The 20,782-nt window shown below is 32.7% G+C and overlaps 1 long non-coding RNA gene across 1 annotated transcript; it reads right to left on the bottom strand.

The window, feature by feature from the left end:
• Nucleotides 1–204: 204 nt before the first annotated feature.
• Nucleotides 205–5,719, bottom strand: LOC132747117 (uncharacterized). The gene is made up of 4 exons (XR_009628080.1): nt 5,266–5,719; nt 3,219–3,371; nt 1,247–2,490; nt 205–421 (listed from the first exon to the last, which is right to left on the bottom strand). It is a non-coding gene; the product is annotated as an uncharacterized LOC132747117 (long non-coding RNA).
• Nucleotides 5,720–20,782: the final 15,063 nt, after the last annotated feature.

A 20,782-nucleotide genomic window follows, 5' to 3' on the forward strand; every position in this document is an offset into this window, starting at 1 on the left:
TGAAAAAGGATCATTCCAGAATCAGACTAGACATTTGTAATTTTTATTTGGACTTCAGGTATTTGTAAAGATAATTTGTTATTTTATTTTTCTTTAATAATTTTTCTGTAATAAATTTGTTATTGTTACAAGTTTGTTGCTGGCTTTTCTTTCTCGTTACGCCTGGCTCGTAACAATACACCATGAGTTGCAAAATGAGCTAGCGGGAATTTCAAATTGGATGATACACCACCAACCATTACACCTAACAAATATTTTGCTAAAGTGTCATTTTCATTTTGCAGTTCACTCAAACTATTATTAATAGCACCTAAATTTACAAAGCCTATCAGTTCCCCAGAATGCCGGTCATATACAAGGTCACTTTTAATTTTAACCTCATCCTGCAGCAATCCAACAATCCTCTGATGACCTGTGAATCCTACAAGAGAAAAAATATATAGAGAGACATCTATTATATTACATTATAACAAATAATAGGGATTTTTGGCCCCCACCCAACATTATTTGAGAAAAATCTTCATTTTGGGTAATTTGAGACATTTTGAGAAAAAAATCTACATTATGGACTTATAAATGTATATATATGACAGAGATTTTTTTTTATCAATTTTATAGCCTATATACGGATATCTTCCCAATTGACAATAGTGCATTATTTTCCCATTACACAGGAATTTTTTTTTTCGGCTGCTGTTCGATTGGGTTTTTTTGGGAAAAATAGTATCTTGGATTTTGAGTGGTGCCTTTTTTCGAGCCCTGTACAAATCAATGTAGGGTGAAAATGCTCTAAAGTAATTTGCTTGGAAGCTTGAAATACGTTATGAAATAGTTGTGCAACTCTGATCAGAAGTCTGAACCTTAAAGTTAAACTGATAAAATCAATAAATATCTAAGTACTCAATGTTGGAAGTGTTTAATTTGGAAATGTCTAGTTTTTTATTCCGTTTGTGAGTAAGTACTGTAATGCATGCCATCATTTGAGAAAATGGACATTTTTATTTACAAATTACACAAAATTAAAAACTTGTTTAAAATAGGAAAACACTTCAATAATGATTATCCTACAGTTAATACTCAGATCGATAAACATTTGTGACTTGTATTTTTCTCAAATTTTCAGTTTCTTTTAATTACATAGTTAGTAAGCTTCTACTAAATAATATATATTTACATTACTAAGTTGTTTTAGACAACAACAAAAAGTGTAGATAATCATGATTGATAAAAAACAACAATTGTTTACCTTCTGTTTCATCTAGAAGCATCTCAACGTTGCCTTCAAGAAATCCTATTCCTTTGGCATTTGCATTTGTGTTGTCAAACAGGGTTCTTCCAGAGGGCGGTTTAATAAAACCAGAATTTCTTAAAGTGTCATAAGTTGTTGAACTTTTACTTTTTAAATAAATGCACCATTTGATGATTGATGGGTGCCAGCGCATACCATGTTTATCTTTCAGTTTAGAACACTTCAGTTGTTGCTGTAAGAAGATTCATCCGGGTGAATTTTTTTCATTTCATTTTCACAACTTTCCATGAGTTCCGACAGGTCTTTATTTTCTCCCTCTGATAAGCGGACACCTTCAGTTTTAATTTTTCTTCGTTATTTCTCGTCTTAATTGTACATTTTCTAATTCTAATTGCTGGCTGTAGTCTTTTAATTGTTTGATTTTGTGAAGTTTTTGATTTTCTGTCAAGTTTTTAATAGATGTCTTACATTTAGTCCAATCCTTCTGTGGTGTAGCTACTTTAGGGGTACTTGATCTATGATGAAGTGTTTTGCGCAGTGTTCTACGGTAAGTCTGACAATTAACACATCGACTACCATTCTTTCTTCCAAAAAATCACATTTTGTTGATCTTATTGTTGACTTGATGTAAAAAGATTCACAGTAACCTTGATATTTATATCCCTCCGACACATCAAAAAAAGCTCCCACTGGAATAAGGTCTTGGAGATCAGAGTCTTGGTTTCTTTCACAAATATGGTATTGACTAACAACATCAAGTACTTTCTGAACACACTTGACAGAATAACAACATCTTCCAATCTTTTCATAAATACTATGACTGTCAGGCAAAGATTTGCCATGGACCATGATATTTACCATTAAGTCTTTGTTTACCCTTACACATGTCTTAACTCTTGGTATTTCCCAATGGTCATTGCTATCATAAAGTTCGACATACTTCATATCCGACGAGTTTGTCATGTAGATAAAATTACTGCCTGTTTTTAATTCATGTTTACAACTATCCCTAAGTTGACTAAATATGCGACATTTCTGACTCGCAATAAAGTCTTCAAGTACAACATCTGGTGAGAATGTATACGGTTTATCCAAACAAACTACAAATTCATTTGCAGAAGACCCATCACTGTCAACAAATTCGACAGGACTTTACTCATTATGTATATCAACAGAGCAAATTTCGTCTGGTAAAAAGACGTCAAACATAGTTGAGAAGACTGCATCTGATTCTGCTGCATCTGCAAGAAATAAAGCATATTCATTCAAGTTTAACTTTTATAGAATATATAGTTGTGCTTTGATAATATTGTACATCAATGATCTATATATCAATATCGCATGATGATATCTGACAGTGATTTTTCTTATTTATTGGGAAGAGGCCTTAGCCTCTTGATTTTGGGAACAATTATCGCTAAAATTGCTGATTTGGGAAGTTAAAAAGCTGGTTTAAGTTTAGATTTTTGGAAACTGAATGATTTTAAAGAAAATTTCAATTGGGAAGAGGCCTTTTTTCGGAGTCTGTTATACAAGTAGGAAAATCACTGTCTAATGACTACCATACTTTAAAAATCATCCAACTTTGTATAAAATATGCCTTGCCTTACTATTCTACTTATTCACAAGGCCAGTTTGGAACTTAGCCAACTGTGTTATCATTTGAAAGAAATACCGAAAGAAATAAGTATGCGGGCTATGTCAAAGATTATTTATATATTAAAATTTAAAAAAATATTATAACCAATATGTAATATAATAAAGGCAGTTGCACCGATAAAGTCTGGTAAATAGTTAATTTGAATCATGTGTTTTTGAATAATAATTTTGCTTAAATAACATAAAATTAATGGTTTTACAGCATTTGAAATGCTTCTCCCTGAAAAATATCAAAATTATAGCACGAGGCATTATTGGGCATCAAGGGCCTTAAAAGTATATGATAAAATTCAAATTATGGATTACATACCATCAATCTTCGATAAAAGAGACTTTTTGCGAACTTTTTCGGAACCGGATGGAACAGAGTATTTCTTTTTATAGGCAAGTCTTGACTTCTTTCGGGCTGGCATTATGAAAACTTTAGACAATACCAATGATTTCTGCCAACTTGTTAATCAACCTGCAATACATGTACATAATATTTTTATATTCTAATTGAATAATATAGAATCAACGGGATACATCAATATTGCAATCAATGCCAGTTATAAAAAGAGTAAGTTTTTCCTATGAAACTGAAAGAATAAGTTTTTCATTGACATTGAACATGTCAGTGGCTTGAACAGTGGCCTCATGGTTAAGGTGTCTGTCGTCAACCAAGGGATCATGTTACAACAATGTTTCTTCATATGACACAAATACAAAGCAGTCTCAAAAGTGATAAATATAAGTTGCAAGAGCTATTCTTTCTTAGGAATAGAGTTTAAATAAGTAGCCAAAATAAATGTTTAAACCAGGATTTTACTTTCCAGATGTAACCCACATGGATAAAAACTTTTCATGAAACATATTCCTAGATAGGCTAATGCCTGCTTTACATGACAACCAAGTTATAGTTGGCCCATTTACCGACTGATGCATGACTGGACGATAAAATAAATTATTGTTAATGCTGTCGCCCAGCCTGTGAGGACAAGGGGTCTTACTACGACAAGTTAAAGTGTGTCAAAAAAAATTTCTGATTTTGCTGGCCCCTGAACATGATTATCATATAGTTACACACTGGGCTGGAATATTTGTCTGGCAGTTACCAAACACAATAAGCCATACATGTACTTCAATCACATATATTTGTATCAAAACATTCAATTCATTTGTCATTTGATTGTTAAATTATTGTCTTGAGAAGACATCTTTAACATGCCAGTGAAGAGGTAAACAGTGACAGAAAGGTCCACTATTCACTAAATGTATACATTTTCATTATCCAATTGGTAATGTCTGTCTTCTCCGCCATAACTGACATTATAATTAATCATTTGAGCCGTGTCACGACAAAACCAACATAGTGGGTTTGCGACAAGCATGGATCCAGATCAGCCTGCGCATCTGCTGGATTTGGATCCATGCTGTTCGCTATCAGTTTCTCTACTTGTAATAGGGTTGGTAAGCGAACAGCATGGATCCTGATCAGACTGTGCGGATGCGCAGGCTTGTTTGAATCCATGCTGGTCGCAAACCCATTATGTTGGTTTTGTCGTGACACGGCTCAAATGATTAATAATGGTTTGTCATGACGCGGCTCATTTTAATAAAGCTGTCAGCTTTAAATTTATAAATCTTAATAGAATTTATGATCAGGAATACTCTTCAAATTTGTAAATATAGCATAGTAACGGCCAATAATTTAACTTTGTACCGGCATAGAATATATTGATTAAGAGTGCAAAATATAATGTGAACATGAATTTAATATTTTCATTTTTTAAATATAGGACTTTTTGTAAATATCATACAAATCAGAATAGCTAACTCTAAAATGAAGAAGTGTATAACTTCTAACAAAATATAAATTTGGGGGAAATTTCATCCATTTTCAAAAGACCATAGCATCAAAAATACTTAGTTGAAAATTATAAATAATACCACAACCCATTCACAATAATATAGTCACTAACTTAAAAGCTTTCATTTGTATTTTCAAGGTCTTTAGATACCTCTGCTGTTTGGGCCAAAATAGGTCGTGAATTTATTTTTGCACCGCAAAATTTACAAATTTCCTTCAAATTTCACGCCACAAAAACAACAGATCAGATAATGAGGGAGCCTTAAAAGTACCTACATAACTTACATTAATATATTCTTAACCGATTTGTGCAAGTTTCATCAGTTTCCTACAAGTAGGTTAAGCCTGATAACTCTGCAGATTTTATACATGTTCACCCGTTTTTAACAAATATCCGCCATTTTGTCGATCTCATTCATACAAACTGGAAATTTTCACACCCGATTTACGCCATTTGGAAGCGTAATCTAGTAAAAATACACGTACATAACAAAAACATAAGACTTACCTGTCATTATTTCTTGAGTATTTTGTGCCGATGCTCGTAAATTAACACTTAATTTACAGATTTTTCATCAATAAAAATTGCTCCGTCCACCATCGATTAATTTTTTTGGTAGCATGTGCGCATGCGCACGACCGACACGATAGCAATCACGGTCTAAAACCTTGTTGCGGATACCGTTAATATACGTACCTTGTTCAAGGGAGGTAATTCAAATAAATTTTGTGCTAGAGTTGTAAACCTTGTGGCATATGATGTGGTTGATGACTAGCAACTTATATTTAAAGTTTGAAGAAAATACCTTAAGAAATAAAGAACTTATAGTGAAAAAACTTAAAAACTAGAATCAGAAATCTTGAAATTCAGTCTATTTGTTGCCATAGCAACCAGAGTTTTCAACATAGGAAGATAAAAAAAGGATGTGCATAATTTCCATACTGCCATCTACCCATATGTCAAGTTTCATAAAAAATATTTTCAGTACTTTTGCGTTATCACTGGATCAAGGTTATGTCTAAAATTTGCCGTATTTTAAGTCTATTTGTTGCCATAGCAACCAGAATTTTCAGCATAGGAAAAAAAGAAAAAGACGTGCGTAATCTCCATCTGCCATCTATCCATATATTAAGTTTCATAAAAATATTTTCAGTACTTTTTGCTTTAATCGCGGGATCCAGGTTATGTGTAAAAATTTGCCATTTTTCAGTCTATTTGTTGCCATAGCAACCAGAATTTTCAATTATAAGGAGAAAAAAAAGACGTGCATAATCTCCATACTGCCCATCTATCCATATATCAAGTTTTCAAAAAATATTTTCAGTACTTTTGCGTTATCGCGGGCATCCAGTTTTGTGGACGGGACGGACTGACGGACGGACAGACGGACGGAGGGTTAACCTAAAGTCCCCTCCGTTAACGGCTAGAGTATTAATTAGCAAAATTAGATCCTAGAATACAAGTTTATCTCTTTCAAATAATCAATGATGTTTTTGATGGAATTGTATTAAAGAGTTCTTTAAGTGAATTTACAGAATAAAATCTATTACGGGTCTGTGAAAAATCATGACATTCAAGAAGAAAATGCTTGACAGTAAAATTTTCATTACAACCTTCACAGAAAGGGTCATTGTCATTTGTGAGGAGATAAATGTAGGTAATTTTAGTGTGTCCAATTCGGCATCGTAAAGAAGAACTGTTTGATCACGGCGGTTTGACAGAGAGATAGAGATGTGACACATCAAGAGATGGGTTTATATCGTGAAAGTTATTAAAAACGGCATTGTCCCAATTTGCTTTCCATTCAGATGATACGAGTTTATTTATAGCCGGTCTAAAATCACAAGCACGGTAACAATAAGTCAGGTTTTTGAAAATTTAATGATTGTTGTGCTAAAGCATCTACATTTTCATTTCCTCGATATACCTACATGACTTGGAATCCAATATAATTTATGGGAATAGCTGCTGATTCAACAAGCAGGCTAAAGTTTGGAATGCTAACAAGAGAAGAAATGACCGAACCAGAATAGAACAGTCTAATGGGAAATTGTTAATTCCAAACTGAATTATTGAGATTCTTTGCCTTTAAAATTGTAACTGTACACTATATATTTTTTTACATTTCATGTATTTTCAAGCTTTACAAAATATTACTTTGTCATAACAACAGGCTTAGTTTTCACAAACTTTAAACTAAATAAGAACGATGGTAAAAGAAAACACTGTAAACTGTATGATCGGTAGCTAAATAAAATCTTAATATAAACATGCAACGAACGTAACATACTGAATAAAAATAAGGTCATTAAGTTTATCTAAATATATTGTCTTCCCTCAAACCATTCACTGTTGATATATCAAAGAACAGTAATTGTCTTATCACTCGTGACCGTATTTTCCGGTTAAATCTATAATACAGTAATCAGCGACTTTTGTGGCCATTTCACATTACTAGCCTTTTTGCATTTCAAATAGCAATTTCAATTTAAAAGTCAACATAATATATGATATATATAATACATATAAAATGTGAAAATAACTGAATCTGATGAAGAAAACGAATTTCTATGATTAAAACTGAAGAGAGCAACAACTGTAAGTTTAGATACTAAGATTCAAACTCTGTCAAAAGAATAAGTGAAACATGTACTATTTTCAAGTTATTGAAATGAAACTTTGAAGTGAAGTGTACCGAGTCTGCAATTCTCTTGTAATTTTGTTGTGGTTAATGCTTCCAAGGGATCACTTTGTTTCCAGATTTTTAACAAACGTCTTTACATCATGTATGTGTTTTTTAAAGTTAAGTATATTTTTCACATATGCTATTGTTTGTTTGTTTCATTTTACGCCTCTTCCAAACAGTATTTCAGTCAAATAGACACCATCGTTCCTGAAGAGTTACACCAGTACTAGACTACCATCCTCTGTGCTTAACTACCAAGGCATCTGCCGGGAATCGAACCAACGCCAGAGAGGTAACTGGATAAGAAGTCATCGACTCTAACCTCTCGACCTGAGCAAACGCCACAGATATCACCCACACCTACACCAGAGAAATTATCACCTATACACACACATTATCATCACAGCCAGACATGTTCATCTATTTGCCAAACGTTATACTTCATAAAAAATAAATATGTAATAAATTCCAGTTTCCCCCTCTAAGAACTCAAAAGGTAGTAAGTAAACAGAACCATGGACCAAAGTAAGTTAATAAAAAACAACAACATATATTTTAGGAAAAAAAGATCACTTTTGACAGCATTTATGTAAGTTACTTTTCAAGTCAAACATTATCGTATTTGAGCGATATACCATCAGTAATTATACAGTTCCACTAAAAAACTGTATATATATATATATCTATTTACATTTTAACATGTGCATAGAGATTTGATAAAAATAATATGGAACTACAATATTAAGCTTGCTCTGATTTTTTTGCCACCTTTTGGTTTACTATTATCTCATGTGGCATCAAACATGATAAGCATTGTACATGGGTAGGTTTAAGAGGCAGCTCTGAACCAAAATACTTTCTTAATTGACCAGCTTGAAACAATTATCATTAGGTCAATCATTCGAGACTTCTTAAGTTTCTAGACTACTAAAGATTGGAAGCAAAAACGGCAGCAGTTTGATTGTTTTCATTATATTATGGCCAAGAGTTTCTTGTTTTCTTTACACATGATTTTCTTGTTGATTTACTGTAATAATTCTATTATCCTGAGGCAGCAAGTAAAAGCAGCATGATGTCTGAAGATTCATGTTTATTCTACAGATTTTCAAAATTTTTTTTTTTTAAATAATGTCAAGCAAACAAAGAAAGTAGAATACACATTGCAAACGGCATTCAAAATCTACTAAAGTTACAAAAATAGGTCTGAAAATGAAAAGAACTTATTTTGTATGTCCATAATTTCCTGAATTACATTTTTCGCAATATTAATTTTCTTCAATTTTTTTTCTCACCTGCAGGTTTAAAAAGATTTATTATTGGTCTTATCTGTGAAACGCAGGCTTCATAACCTCTGATCCCCTATCAAAATTCCATTTTATTTAGTTCCGCCTATTGTTTTCTCGTTTAGGGCACAATCTTTCTATATCTTGGGGACCATACGCCGCTTTTCATGGAATGGCACGGAAGTGTCACATTGAAGGTTCCATGATAACCGCCCTATGAACACATCTGCGGATGATTCTCAATTCAAAATTTTACTATTTCATGTTTAAATGTTGAATTCTGCTTAAGCCGGTGCTAGGGGGCGTGGACGGTAACTTGCACTTTCCAGTACCGTCCATGAACAGGCTCAATCAAACCGAGCCTGCAACATTTTCAATTTTGCCGTGTTGGGCTTTCTTTAGGGATTCTGTATTTATCTGTTCCATATATTTTCTTAAATGCATGTATCTCATGTCAATAAAAATTATCAAAAGTAGTCTTGTCGTTCCATTTTCATCAAATTGCATTATATAAATTTTAGTTTGTTCTTTTATATTTCACTACAAAATCACTTTTTTAAGGATTATGAGGATGGATCATTGAATTTTTTGTAAAATATTGAAGAAAATATTTGTTTAAGAGCATGGCACATAATCATAGTTTTTGCAAGATTTTAATTATTTTCTTTACAAATTTGACATCTACGAAACGCTGCAAATATTAACAAAAAATCTTTTGCCGAATGACGGGGACTGTTTTTCTTCATCCATGCTACTTTGACTGAACCTGCAATATTCATCATAAGAATAATTTGAAATATTGCCAGCAGTTATGAACATTTTTTTTCCAGATTGAAAAATGGACAATTAACAGATTTTTAAAAATATTAAGAAATTTTTAAAGGCAGTTTTCTTTGATGTTCAGTAATTACCAATTCTACTCAACTTTCATCCTAATTTCTTATTTATTTAAGTATTATTTATCATACAGGCATCGCATTAATTTGAAATCTTGAGTAGTTTTCATAATCAACTTCAATTTTAAGAAAAAGTATGAAGGTAAATGCCATTGAAAATGTGTAAATTGCTTCCTTTTGGTTACTTCACAATATTACACATTCAAATACATTTTCAAAATTTTCATGAAAATTAACATAAATCCGGAAGCGTGCTGCTTTAAAAGTTACAAATGTTTTAACATGCAGCGCTTGAAGAAGAAGAAAAATCTGTATTTTGCAAATTAACTCTTAAATTTTTAAGAGTCATGTACAAGCACACATAATATATACAATTACATGTATGCATAGGAAAATTACTAATTACATAGCAATATGTCGTGACTGCAAGCATTTCTTTTCTTTCATTATTCATGGTAACCATTGATCAAATATTTAATTTACAAGTCAGTTACATTTTTAAATATTCTACAATCAAATTAATACTATTAAAAATAGTTCGTGCATGAATTACCCTTTCAATCTCGGGAGGGACAATGTCAGCATCTATTACATAGTATACTTTAAACCATAAATAAAATTTCTTCCATATTGATAAAGGATTTAACTTTCAAATGATGTGTAAAATAACAGGATCAAATGTACATCCATTAAGTTTTACCTGCTACAAAATGCCTAATTGTTGCGATTTTTTAAAGTATGGGTAATATTTCAATTGAGTATATATTAAAAGATCCCTCGGAAGCGTTAAATATTACATGAGAGATAATAAAAAAATGCAAAATCCATCAAGCCCCTAGAACCGGTTTGAGCTGCTTTAAATTCTCAAACTCTTATGATAAAAAACTCTGCCTCAACGACTCGCCACATTTTACAATTTTGCCGTTATGGGCTTTCTTTAAGGATTCTGTTTTTATCTATTTCTATCTATTGTAAACCGTCATTTAAAATATCGCACTAAGGTTACATATCCTTATTTCTTGAACAGGCAATGAAGTTGCTTTTTGTATAGGTTGCAATGAATAAAGTAGTCAAACATTTTTTCCTTGTATGCCATGATCTTGCACGGATTCTTGGTAGATATTTCTGAGTAAATTCGCTTGAAGAATTGTTTTACTCAGTTCCTTCCAAAAACATTGATTTGAACACTTGATAGAAATTAACCTGTATTCTAAATTTTAAATGACTCTTATCATAACCAATACTTACTCATTTTTGAAATAAAAATCGTTCGTGAACAATCAATAATAGTATTCGGTGCGGTATGGCCAGTTATGTGTAAATGTGCCGTTAAACCCAAATAAACTATCAAAATTTAACAACGCATGACCGACCGCGGGCTATAATATAAATAACTATGACAATTCAGTAATGGTCTGTGCGTAATCGGTATGTTTTATCACCTTTCTTGCAACTGTTTTTGTTGTTCTAATTTCGATACTACATTATATAACTCATGTTTGGTTTTACGGCGCTTTTACTAATTCACTTCGAGATGACTTATTTATCAGAAAATGATTCGCATTTTGTATGCTTTACCCAACAAATTTATATTCTAAAATAAAGAAAAAGTTACAATAAATATTTTATTGCTTAACAGTATCGAAAGAAAGCATTAAAAACAGCAAAATCCATGAACATTTCAGACCCTGTTTGATTGCGTATGTTCAATGAAAACTTGTAAAATATGATAAACAAGACCAACAAGGAAATGGCGGCGTTCAATGAGAATTCTGGAAACAAAGTGATCCCTCGGAAGCATTAATCGCAACAAAATAACAAGAGAAATGCAGACTCGGTTTGGTTGAGGCTGTACATGAGGGATAAGGAATAAGTGCAACATCCCACACGCCCTCTAGCACCGGCTTGAGCGGTACTCAATTCTCAACACTTAATAGTGCTGGCATCAATGATCCCGAAGGACCAGAAAATATAACAACACTGAAGACTTAACATGGAGGGACACAAACACTGACCGTCGACCAATCCCTTGATGAAAAATATAACAACATTAATTATATGTACGGGGAGTCGCCACACAACACAAACAACACGGTTGTGAGGATCAAATTTGATAAACAAGGAAACATCGTTCACGCCCCTAGCACCCGGCTTGAGCTGTATTCACTCTCTCAACACTTTTAAGTCCGGCAGGGCAAAAAAAATTAACTACAAGAAAATTAATTTCGGGAAAATTTTTACGGTTACCACACAATCATTGTGATGTATTTTATAAATATTTGGAAAAAAAGATTCATGGGGGGAACATTTTCAACAGTAAAATTACATGAAATTGCAAACTACGTTGAGTTTGTTTTTGAGGGATAATGATCAAGTGCAACATCCCTCACGCCCCTAGCAAAAACAAGTACTAAAAACAATTCATAAAACTAATATTGATAGATGACAGTAAGGGTATCATTCACACTACTTTAAGTTGACTATGATGAGTACATTAACACAAGAACAATTAACACATATCGTAATGTGACTGACCAATTCATAAAATTATGAAAATTAAATATTGAAAATTTGCTTCCAAATTTGTCATATCTTAGACGATTCAATGAAATAACATTGGAAATATCGACTTTTAAATGTGTTTTTTATAAAAAAAATGGCTGCCAACCAATACCTCCATACGCTTCAATTTTAATCAAGTTTTTTTATATATGCATAATCAAGGGTTTTATGAAGAATTCAAATGGGTTTCATTGTATAAAACAAATGTTTTCTTATAAAAAAAACAAAAAGGCATATTTTAAATATATAAACAAACAACAAAAACGTGTCAAAAGACGTAACCCCCTAGACCTGCCAAATAAAGGCAAAGGAGGCCCCGGGACCCCAAAAAAAACAGGCGTTTTTCAAATTTTATTTTTTTCTATCATGAAAAAACTTTTTTTTGCCTTTTTTAATTTTGATTTATTTGATGTATTTGTTATCATTGGAAAAGGGAAAAAAAAATCCCTTAAAAACCAAAACGTTAATTTAAAATGACCAGGGTCGGTTTTTTTTGTGCCTTTCATACTTTTTTAAGTGCAAAAAATACCCCCCACTCCCCAGGCACCTTAAGCAGAATCAACTTTTCTTTTAAATGGTACAAAAAATTAATTTAAATTCCGATGTTTTTCATATGTGGTTTATGAAAAATTCAGGACACTTAATGCCATTCCATAAACGGGATAGACCCAAATAAAAAAAATTCGTGTTTAAAAAGAGGCAACAAGACGAACTAAAAAAATGGGAATTTTTAAAGGGATAGAGGCATAAGCCTGCATATCAAGATAAGACATCAAAAGAAAATTTTGAAAAGGCCCTTTTTCCAAGTGTTGGGGGATTTAAAAATTCAATGGGAATACTAGTCCCCCCAAAAAAAAGAATAAATTCCCCAAGACAACAAAATTCGTGCTAAGATCTCTCGAAGGATCGGAAAAATAACAACTCTCTGATTAAGTTCGGGGTTTTGAATCTGAAAAAACAGGGTTTTTAAAAAAGAGTAGAAGTTTACCCCGGTTATTGAATTCCCAAACAACGAAAAATATACACGTTTTACCGAACAGCATAAATGGGAAAAAATCCTATTGCCTTAAAGTAACCCGATTTTTACTTACATTTCTGTTTCCCCCAACTTTGTAAAATTTTACTTAAAATAATGAATTAAAATGTATACAATTTTTTCCACTTGTTAGAATTCCGACACGGCAAAATCGAAAAGTTTCACGGGGTTTATAGCCCTTTTATGGGCGGGAAAAAAAACTATTTACCCTTTAAAAAAATTGCATTAGAAAAATCATAAGATTGAGGATTTTACCAATCTGGGTTTTTAAAATTTAACTTTTTTAAAAATCCGAATCTCAAAATTTTTTAAGCAATTTAAAACTCTTTGGGGAGAATAAAATTTTTTAGTTTTTTCATAAAAGCAAAAATCATTTTTGGGAGAGGTTATAAAAATTTTTTTTTTAAAAATATATTCAGTAGAAACAGGGGCCCCATAAGTTTTCACATTGAAACAACAGAAAATTTCTAAAAAGGGCCCCCCCCCCTTTTGAAAAATTTTTACTCTAGGCAAAAATTTTTGAAAAATAAACTTTTTTATTTAAAGGGGTTTAAAACTGATAATCCCCAAGAAAACCCCCCTTGCTTAATACGCATACGACAACATTTGAAATTTCAAACCCATAAGAAAAACAGAGACATGCATAATAAAATTTAAAAATTAACAACTGTAAATTTAAGGGCAAAAATCTAACAAAACGAAAAAAAATTTACATGGGAAAGTCCGTTTATAGCATCAAAGGGGGGCATTTCGTGTAATTTAGTGATGTTGATCATTATTCCTGTGAAGTTCGTTGATTCTAACTCAAGCACTCCGGGAACAAATAGCAACACAATGAAACAGTTTTTACTAAGTCAAGGGAAATATCTCTACAAATGCTGGATAAATCCACTAGCAAAACCACAGGTGCAAAACTAAATATGCTGATCAATATTCCTGTAAAGTTTCATGACTGTATGTCAAATACTTTTTGAGTTACATGCGACACAAATTAAAAATTGCAAAATTTTACTAAGTCAAGGGCAATTACTCTAAAAATACTAAAAATATCTAAATGAAAATACCCAGGTGCACAACTACACATTCCTGTAAACTTTGACAATGGTCATCATCTAGTTTGGGGTGTGAAATCCCTGACAACGTAGGATGCATACAGCTGTCCTCTTTGAGAACTCAGGGCGTCTTCGGGGTGCCGGATCCATCTTTTGTTCCCTTCCTGGCCAGTATACGAACCGGATTGAGCACGTAGAATGTGTCTGACCACAAACCCAGTCAAAAATGAACATATTCTTGCATAGTATAATAGGGGAGTCAATATACATACTTTAAAAAAAATATCTCGGGGGGGGGGGGGGGGGGGGGTGAATGATTTAAAAGGCTTTTTCCTTATTGTTGCATATAGTTCTTCCCTACTTTACTGTATAGCACTATAATATCTATCATATTATGTAATTATTATTAAATTAACAATTATGTTTAAAATTCCTTACCCAAATTTTAATAATAAATAAAATATAGGGGCGTCCGTGGCCGAGTGGTTAAGGTCTATGATTTCAAACCACTTGCCCCTCACCCCTATGGGTTCGAATCCCGACTGATACTTTGGATTTCATGTGAGGAAGCTATCCAGCTAGCTTACGAGGGTGCCCGTTCGTGCCTGAAATAATGCACGGAACCACAGTGTTTGCAGGTAAATGTGTTAAATAATATGTTTAAGTTTGGCCATTATTGTGATTACTTTTAAAATAGAATTTGCATCTTTAAATGAATGTATTTGGGTCTAGCCGGACCTCTCATTTACAGGGCAAGGTTTGACTGTACAAAATCACACGCTGCGATAACAACTATTTGGTTCGTAGTACTCGGCAGCGGAAGGTGTCCGCATATTAGGACATATATTTCTTATGAATTTATGTCTTTTTCTGATAACAGCTCCGTCAGATGAGACTGTTGTAGTATGACCGAACATTTTCATCAATTGATACGTGTGACAAGTATGGCTCATCTTGGGTCTTGAACTGTTGCAAAAATCATTTTATTCAATTAACCTGAATACATGGAATCAATATTCTTTACCCCGTCAAAAGTTTGATGCATTGTGGCATCATTATAAACTTTGTTTTTGATTGTTCAAGGGAATGTTTAACAATTACCCGTTCTCCAACAGACAAGATTTTCTGTCTATGACATGCCTATTGCATTCGACAAAACGTGTACTAAATTCTCTATGTTGCAAATAAAATTATAACCACTTAGCCCTAACCTTTAGAATGGTGAAATAAGTATTGATTTTTATATCATCATCTGGGCTTTTTCTAGTACAAATGTACCTAACCAGCATTCCCACATAGACAATCATTCCTTTATAAGGGCCCCTAGCAGTTTAACATTAACAAGTTTTATGATCATCATTTGCCTATTATCTGTCAAAATTATTGACTTTTGCCCTGACTCAAATATTTTTAATCCTTTGTCTGATTTTTAACTCCATCTACTTTCATTGCTTGAAATGCGCACGGACAAAAGAAAATGACCGTTGAAACATATTAACCAACCTTACTGTCGGGAAGCTCTTGCGAACATAAGTTTAAGATAACTTCTGTTTTCAGATGTTCGTGCTTATACGTGTTTGTAGTTAATAGCTGAGTAGTTTGCATAATTGCGTCTTTTTTGTTTTTATGTTGATGTGTAAAAGTATTTCATACCTGTTATTTGAGCTACACATTCACTATGACCTACCCTTTACAAATAACGAGTTTAAGGAGAATTGTGCTTTCACTAGAACAAGAGCAACACAGTATTTGCTTACTGTGTAAGATGTCAATTCAATCTTTCCTAAAACGATATTAAATTCGTTTTTAAGCATGTCTCGACATGTCTATTAGGAGAACAAAGTCAATACCTTCACCATATTTGAACCCTTTGATTGTATAAGATTTTTCTCACCTTTTCATTATCTTCATTGACATAATATACGTTTGAAGAAACTAATAAGAGTTCTCAGCATTCAAGAATTCATCTTTGACCAGACCTTACCCTGTATCCTTTATTTTACTGACAAAAGCTGTATTATTTGAGCTGGAATTAACGTCAGAATCCGAATCACTGACTAGTAAAATTCCTATAGCTATTTTTGACCTGTGACCTTTCAGGATCGTTAACATTCTTTTTCAGAGTATGATTTAACAAATCATAGCGTTTGCGTTTTTGACGTAGTTGTTGCAGGAGGCGAACTCTTTTGTATCCGTATTTTTGATTGGCGTGGTTATGGGGAAGATTCAATCAAACGATTTCGCTTTTCCTTAAACAATTGAACCGGTATATTAGAATTTGATTATGTTTCAAAAAACTCCCTGAATCGGTACTGGTGAATTTGCTGCAGAAACTCAACCACGTAAACAAAACCGACGAATTAATAGAGAAGTAAGGGACAATTATCTACAGTATATCGCGCGTGTACAGAGGGCCAGGAGGCTAGTTGAGAGACTAGTGATAAATTGCTGACTTGAGGGATGTTGCACTTATTCATTATCCCTCATGTACAGACTCGATCAAACCGAGTCTGCAATTCTTATGTTATTTTGTTGTGATTAATGCTTCCGAGGGATCACTTTGTTTCCAGAATTTTGATAGTGCTGCTTTTAATATTAATATATATTCATATATCTAGAGATCATTTGACTTGACAGCGCTTTCTGCCTGCCAGCGTTTTCCGTTGTTGTTATTTTTGTATGTTTGTTTCTTTACCATATTTTATCCATATGTTTTAGCATTTGTTTGCCATAGATGATAGTTTTTTGTTTGTATTTTATCTAAATGTATTAGTATTTGTTTTCCTTAGATACTAGTTTTTTTTATTGTATACTGTTAAAAATAGTACAAATAGATAAAATGTCTATACACTGCTCGTGTGTCTTTCTTTATTTTCTTTTCACAAAATGTGTTTTTGTTAACAGTGTCCCGACCTGGAATTTAAACCTCATTTAAGCATCTTTCACGACTCAGTATGAAGAGTAAAATCTCCTTATTAAGAATACCTTGATCATAGTCATTTTTTCTTCCATTGCTATGGCTATTTTTAGCACTGTAACTAAATAAAAAGCTCTTGAAATTAAGATCCCTTAGACGATTATCAATATTCCTGGTCGTAATATTGAGATTCTACTTTACTTTTATTGCCATTTAAGGGAGACGATCTAAGATTACAATCGGCGGCAAATATGCAGTTTGTGAAATTGAACCTTATTTACAGTATTCCTCTAGTTCTGCCGAGGTAAACATTAGGAATAGATAATCAATGAATAATAAATGATTTAAACTGAAAAAAAATGACTTTTAAAGATTATGTTCCAAAATCATCATTACGGCAAAACTGGATGAACACTTTGAATAAAGCTGATGACAAGTGACGACGAAAAACATTTGATAATATAATTAAACGATTTATTAACTAATAAACCATAGAAATTTTACAAAAAAGTACTATAAAAACACAGTAATAATCATTGGAATTTTAAATTATTTGCAAATGTTTACATTGTTTATAAGGAAAGCTGGAAGTCTACAGTATAACACTCATTCAGCATCTTATAAACTTCTTTGGTTTGACTTCCGTCATCTATCGTAAATGCACAATCAAAATCCATAAGAATTTTTCGTATCCAGAAAACGGACATGTCCGTCACTAAATTAATGCGGCGGCATGTCATTTTAAAACTTCTCAAATGCTTATTGCTCAAATTCCGGCTATTTTCAAAACCAACGAGTTGGTGAGTCATAGGAATACTTCGTTATCATCAGTCCATAGTCCATGACACCTTCGTCTTTACCTTCCGACCACTGCATCTCCGACGCCGACCCTATGGAAATTCTTTAGAATCATTCTTTTTTCTGCTGGTGTCTCTGAATAGTTGGGGGATAACAGCCGCATTCTGAGCTGTCTGATACCAGGAAGACCTGGATCCACATTTTCCTTATCGTCGTCAGTGTCACAATAGGGACTACGATGGGATACCAGGCCGACCACAATTGCTATCTAAACAACCAACAACTCAGAACAGAAAAATATATACAAATTTATTTACAGAAATGAATATTTATAAATGAAAAATGATTATATATGAAAAGTCACTGCGCAAACAAACACTATCAACGTATCTCAGTCTATTTCTCCCGTAAAGTTTCTGTCATGATGCTTCAATAAAGTGGTGGCGTTGTTGAACAAAATTCGTCACAATGGCGGGCGTCTTGTATAAAATCTTATCAAGCGTAACTATACTTCCTACAGTGTTGGCACAGTTGATAGGATCCTGAACAAGGGCATGCGTCACCCTTTAGCCATGGACATACGTGTGGAGGGCCCGTGTCATCTTCGGGTGTGTCCTCAAATAAGAAGCTACAAAGTATAAAACATGGTAAGTTCCATGATAATCAAACATAAGGGTATAATAAAGTCCCTTGGAAAAGACTCGACCTTTGTCGGTTTCCAATAAAATAACGTGCTTCTTTGAATAAACATAATGTCCACTATAGTACACCATACATTCCGTGGAACAAAAATTCAATCACATCCGCATAATACTGCGTTGCAAATATATTCAAATATACGCCACATAATAACCACCAATAAATAAACGTCTTCCAAAATCATGCCACTGAAGATCCTTCTCTAGAGATACGTTAGTTTTGATACGTTGTATTTACTTATAACAAAAACTGATGATAAATGAAATGAAGTAAGATGATAACGTAAATTAAATTGATTGAAACAAATCATTACGATACTGCAGCATTTTACATAAAGTTACACAAATACGGTAGAACCATAATAAATTATTTATGAATAGATATATATATATATATATATATATATATATATATATCTATAAAATATTCATGGCTCCTATACAATTACAATATAATTAAAACTTCAATTAACATACATCAATTAACATACATCAATTAACATGTCTCGGTATAAATTTGCAATAGCGAAACACTAGAATAAAAAGAGCTTTTAAAATTTAATCTGCAAAAATTTAGAAAATTTAGAAAACAATAAATTACTGCCAAATAACTAAACCGGAATCAAATAAACTATAATTCTAATAGAAAATAGTATTTTACGAAATAGCAAAAATTTATGAAACAAAATCACTAGAAAATTAAATTTACCTTGTACAAGCTGTAATGTTATGACAAATATAATTTGTCTGTCACCGTCATAGTGACCTGTATAACGTCCAGTGCATTGCAATATATTACTTAAAATTTAGTCATTATATAGCAAACTACTGAGTACTGAGCGGGAAAACGGATCGTGCAAAACATGAAAAATCGATTTGCACGAAATAAAGCTTGGACGACGGGAAAAATAGTTAAGTAAAATAAAGGCCCGTCCTTCAAATACAGACATAATACATATATCTGGTTCATAAAACAAAAATGTAACTTTCTTATTACTGAAAGGATTTTTCTTGAAATAAACGGCAATATGTTTAAATTGAGACATGGAAATTAATGCAAACCATAAAAATACTCTAAATAATAATTTCACCCGAAAACTCTAAATTGAACAAAAGATGATGCAATCTCACATCAATGAATATAGAGTAAAAATGAGGTTCGGCGTGAAAATATACTGCAAGATTTTACAAACGTACTTTCACTTTGTGACAGTCAGCGTCGCTCACCGTCAGATCCACCGGATGTTGTATGCTGCCCAGACACGCATGACACTGTGCTTGTGCCGTCTAATTTCAAGAAAGTCTCATTGTCTAACGTAACTCTTTTTTGATTCCACTTTGCTTTTCCTAAATCATTTTTCAAAGTAGCAAAAATAATTTTTTTTTAGGTAAGTGTAGATTGAATAACAAACACTCCCTATAAATACAGCTTACTAAAGTTCGTCGTCGTTTTGGTGGCAGAAAAGGTAACACCTTTTTTTTATCAGAAGTAACATCCAAATCGGTCTGTTTTCTTTTTAAAAATAAGACTACAACTAAGAAATCAATAAAATCTCCAATTGAATTCGATCATCTTAAGAAAATGATGTCACGTGTTCTAATGTAAAGGGATATATGTTTTATCTTAATTTAACCTTTTACCTCGGTTTTTCCGCCCCCCCCCCCTTTGAGCCCTCAAACAGTGAAAAAATGTCCTATTATGGCCAAAACTACTGTTTTTCGTATGAGAAAAATTGTTCAAAATATGATCACTTTTTCGGCACCGCCCCAAAAATAACATTGTGTTTAATATTATTCGGTGACCATTAAATATAACATTGTATTCTGTTGAATATACGTTTTAAACCTGGCGTTGATAGTAGAAATGTGTCGTTAAATTATCACACACTTATGGACAGAATTCACACAACTACAGAATTATGTAAATTAAACATTAATAAACGAAGATCCATTTTAATAGTCTTCCAGCTAGTGTTCCCGCTCCCTTACGACGCGTTGCAGTATTCAAGATACGCGCTTGATTGAAAAGCTATCTAATCAAATCACTTCATTGTTCTTTTTCTCTTAAAAAAAATAAAATACCGACAGTTTATCAT

The sequence above is a fragment of the Ruditapes philippinarum genome, unplaced genomic scaffold, assembly GCF_026571515.1.
Source record: "Ruditapes philippinarum isolate M1 unplaced genomic scaffold, ASM2657151v2 ctg21350_1_1_1_1, whole genome shotgun sequence".
Classification (NCBI taxonomy): Eukaryota; Metazoa; Mollusca; class Bivalvia; order Venerida; family Veneridae; genus Ruditapes; species Ruditapes philippinarum.